The sequence below is a fragment of the Oncorhynchus mykiss genome, chromosome 26 (genome assembly GCF_013265735.2).
Source record: "Oncorhynchus mykiss isolate Arlee chromosome 26, USDA_OmykA_1.1, whole genome shotgun sequence".
NCBI lineage: Eukaryota > Metazoa > Chordata > Actinopteri > Salmoniformes > Salmonidae > Oncorhynchus > Oncorhynchus mykiss.
This window is the reverse complement of record NC_048590.1, coordinates 22828002-22833359: the sequence shown is the minus strand read 5'-3', so window position 1 is coordinate 22833359 and position 5358 is coordinate 22828002.

The window sequence follows — 5358 nt, the reverse complement described above, 5'->3', positions numbered from 1 at the left end:
GAGTGCAGAGGCGATTGAGTGACAGCACATGTGCGCTTGGGTGCATGGGAGGGCTGAAGTCTGAAATTCTAACCCCTTAGCCCTCAGAGTCTCCAACTGGGACACACCCCAGCTATGGGCAGGGAAGTAGGGGAGTCACTGGATGCAGAGAAGGTGAGAGAAAGATGGATATATTGAGATAGAAGGGGAGATAGCAAGAGAGAGAGCGAGAGACAGAGAGAAAGAAAATTGTAAAGAGTGTGACAGAGGGGAAAGGAGAGATGGAGAGAGACAGAAAGATATAACGATATAGTGAGGGAACGAGAGAAACAGGGAAATAAAGGAGTGTGGAGAGGAGAGCGGAAGAGCAGCTGGTGGCTGTGCTGTGTTGAGAGAGCCCTGGTGAAGGTCAGTCCTCAGCAGCAGTGTTCAGTCTGTCACTGCTCTGGCCTGCCTGCTGTCCCTGACAGGAGCCTCTGCTGTATGTACACACTCGCACACAACACTGCACTCACCCTCAACGTACTAATGAAATATTCACTGTCGCAAAGAGAACACGTGTCCAAAACTACGTCATCTGACTGAACTCCCTAAATTCAGTTAGAGAAGCTCCTCTCTCTACTGTTCTGAACAGGTCACCTGCTTTTCACTAACTCTGGCACAGACACAAGCCTGTTGCCCAGCTGGAGGTAATTAAATGTCCTAAGGGTGCATATGAAACCTTTACTGTCCATGCAGTTCTGTTATGTGTATATTGGGCCCTCAGAAATATAGACCATTTTCCCAACACCCTCTTCAGCTGTTTGGAACACCATGTTAAAACAGCAGATGAAGAAGATCTACTGCTCTCTGTGCATTATAGTATGGCACTTCTTTCATGGCAGTGAGGAATCTTTCAATGTGCTGAATCTCTCAAAAAGCATCCTTGAAGGGTGCCTGACTCTGCTGTTGTGAGGAGTCTTTAAAGAGCAGAGAGGAGGAGATAGTGTTGTTAAGTTTGTAGAGATGTGGAGCTAGGCCTCTCAGCCAGTCCAGACTGTTGTTTTTCTCCTCAGAGATTGCTGCTCACTTACTGATCTCTGTTTTTCACCCTCTGCGCTGACTGCTGATTGATATGAGGCGGCCAGAGGAGAGTGGAGACTGAGGGAAAAACGGGGAAGCAGCGTGGGATCTGAAAACCAGACTGTTCTCCACGCTACTCTCAGTGTTCATCACCCCTGTCTCTGTGTGTTCTCTAGGGTCTGAGGTTAAAATGGGTAGCTGTAAACGCCATTATGACTTTACACCAGGCACTTGCACAGAGAGTAGTCAACCTGTGCCCAGCACATTCCCCCTTGTCCTCCCACTCGCCAAGTGTCCTTTTGGGTGATGGTGTAATTTTGTATAAAGTTTTATCGTTGTTGTTCTGAACCCATTGCCCACAAGTAGTTGTGGCGTTGTCAAGTTTGCAACCCCCCACCCCCATCCCATCCGTTGGCTGCGCCTAATCTACACTGTACTGACACATGCATGGCTTGAGATGCTGTCACTGGTCGAGTGTGTGTCGCTAGCTACCTAGTTTCCATATCAACAGAACTGTCACAGCAGAATAATTAAGTGATAATGCCCGAGAAGCCAGTGTTTGGAGGATATATTGTTTGTCAAGGGCCTCCAAACACCAACTTCGAGGGCATTATCACATTTATAGAATGGGTTACCAACATATTAAAATAAATAATTGACATATTTTCATTCAAAACGTTATTTTGATGAATTTATTCATCAAGTCCCGACACAAATCTAGGGTTGCTACCCAAGCCGGCTGGTCATTCGTTCTATCGGTTTGGTTGCTAGAGACACGGCCTGGTCGTTCAGTCTTTTTGTTCTGTATCTATGGACGCGACCCAGTCGTTCATTCAAAATGTTCCAATTGTCACGTTCGTCATATTAATGAGACCAAGGCACAGCGTGATATGAATACATTCTTCTTTAATAAACGAAGAACACTAAACAAAATAACAAAACAAACGTGACGCTACAGTATATAACACGAGTGCTGACATGCAACTACACATAGATAATAACCCCCAAAAAACAAAATGGCAACCTAAATAGGATCCCAAATCAGAGACAACGATAATCAGCTGTCTCTGATTGGGAACCAATTCAGGCCACCACAGGCCACCTACATATACCTAGACATACTAAAACCCCATAGATATACATAAACCCTAGACAGGGAAAAACACCTTGACAATGCAAAAACACCTTGACAGTACAAAAACACCTTGACAGTACAAAAACTAAACCAACCACCCTTGTCACACCCTGACCTAACCAAAATAATAAAGAAAACAAAGATAACTAAGGTCTGGGTGCGAAAGTACCCCCCCCCCCCCCCAAAGGTGCGGACTCCTGGCCGCAAACCTAAACCTATATGGGAGGGTCTGGGTGGGCATCTAACCTCGGTAGCGGCTCTGGTTCTGGACGCCGCCCCCCTTCTTTACACTAAGTCCGCTCGTGTGCCCCCCCCCAAAATAAATATTGGGGCTGCCTCTCGGGCTTCCGTGCTAGCCGTGTACCTTCATACCTTCTCTGTTTCTCTATTCTCCTGTATTTCTCCTCGTAGTATCGCAGTCCCGCTTTCGCTGCCTCTAACTCCTCCTTAGGACGGCGAAACTCCCCCGGCTGTGTCCAGGGTCCTGCTCCATCTAACATAAACGCCTAGACAATACAAAAACACCTAGACAATACAAAAACACCTAGACAATACAAAAACACCTAGACAATACAAAAACACCTAGACAATACAAAAACACCTAGACAATACAAAAACACCTAGACAATACAAAAGCACCTAGACAATACAAAAACACCTAGACAATACAACAACACCTAGACAATACAAAAACACCTAGACAATACAAAAACACCTAGACAATACATAAACACCTAGACAATACAAAAACACCTAGACAATACAAAAACACCTAGACAATACAAAAACACCTAGACAATACAAAAACACCTAGACAATACAAAAACACCTAGACAATACAAAAACACCTAGACAATACAAAAACACCTAGACAATACAAAAACACCTAGACAATACAACAACACCTAGACAATACAAAAACACCTAGACAATACAAAAACACCTAGACAATACATAAACACCTAGACAATACAAAAACACCTAGACAATACAAAAACACCTAGACAATACAAAAACACCTTGACAATACAAAAACACCTAGACAATACAAAAACACCTAGACAATACAAAAACACCTAGACAATACAAAAACACCTAGACAATACAAAAACACCTAGACAATACAAAAACACCTAGACAATACATAAACACCTAGACAATACATAAACACCTAGACAATACAAAAACACCTAGACAATACAAAAACACCTAGACAATACAAAAACACCTAGACAATACAAAAACACCTAGACAATACATAAACACCTAGACAATACAAAAACACCTAGACAATACATAAACACCTAGACAATACAAAAACACCTAGACAATACAAAAACACCTAGACAATACATAAACACCTTGACAATACAAAAACACCTAGACAATACAAAAACACCTAGACAATACAAAAACACCTAGACAATACAAAAACACCTAGACAATACATAAACACCTTGACAATACAAAAACACCTAGACAATACAAAAACACCTAGACAATACAAAAACACCTAGACAATACAAAAACACCTAGACAATACAAAAACACCTAGACAATACAAAAACACCTAGACAATACATAAACACCTAGACAATACATAAACACCTAGACAATACAAAAACACCTAGACAATACAAAAACACCTAGACAATACAAAAACACCTAGACAATACAAAAACACCTAGACAATACATAAACACCTAGACAATACAAAAACACCTAGACAATACAAAAACACCTTGACAGTACAAAAACTAAACCAACCACCCTCGTCACACCCTGACCTAACCAAAGTAATAAAGAAAACAAAGATAACTAAGGTCAGGGCGTGACACCAATGCCATACTGGCTGGAAATATTCTCATCCCTTGCTTGCTAGCTAGCCAACTACGGCTGACTTATTCTGAAACTAGAATAACAGCAAAGTAGCTGCATTTTCATTTGTTTAATCTGTTTTCTAGTGGCATTTATTTGGATACATCCATAACAATGAGCTAATGAGGCGCGATTTCAGCCTCATTTCATTTGACCTTTTTTCAATTTACATTGCAGCGTATATATCCATACAAATTATGCCAGCTGAATTCATAATTTCGACTGTCTGAGAAATGCTGCCTGCCTGTCTGTCTCATCCCGACTCCCGACACATTAATTACTATGGGACAGTTGGAGATCGAATTTGAATGGAACAGAGTAAATAGGCATTTTAATGTCATAGATTTAGCCGGTGGTAACTTGTGGAATAGACACCGGCTGGAATGCGGTTTTACCCAATCGGCATTCAGGATTAGACCCATTAGACCCAATTTGATTAACACTTAATATACTGTACATCATCATGAACATCTTGTAACGGTTTTCTTCCGTGGAAGGAGAGGAGGACCAAAATGCAACGTGGTTAGTGTTCAACATGTTTAATATAGATGATAAACGAGAACACTTACAAAATACAAAACAACAAATGTGAAAACAGTCCTATCTGGCGCATAGACACAAAGACAGAAGACAACCACCCACAAAATCCAACATAAAACAGGCTACCTAAATATGGTTCCCAATCAGAGACAATGACAAACACCTGCCTCTGATTGAGAACCATATCAGGCCAAACAACAAACCCAACATAGAAACACAAAACATAGAATGCCCACTCAGCTCACGTCCTGACCAACACTAAAACACAAAAGAACTATGGTCAGTGACACTTTCGGTCTGGTTGGCTGATATGTTCAGCAGAGAGAAGCAGAATGACCAGCCTGGTCTCATAGACTAGATGTAACATAGTAAATGTAAATCTGGGACAGTCAAATTAGTATCTTATGTTACGTTTGGTAGGGTTATATACAGTGCCTTGCGAAAGTATTCGGCCCCCTTGAACTTTGCGACCTTTTGCCACATTTCAGGCTTCAAACATAAAGATATAAAACTGTATTTTTTTGTGAAGAATCAACAACAAGTGGGACACAATCATGAAGTGGAACGACATTTATTGGATATTTCTAATTTTTTTAACAAATCAAAAACTGAAAAATTGGGCGTGCAAAATTATTCAGCCCCTTTACTTTCAGTGCAGCAAACTCTCCAGAAGTTCAGTGAGGATCTCTGAATGATCCAATGTTGACCTAAATGACTAATGATGATAAATACAATCCACCTGCGTGTAATCAAGTCTCCGTATA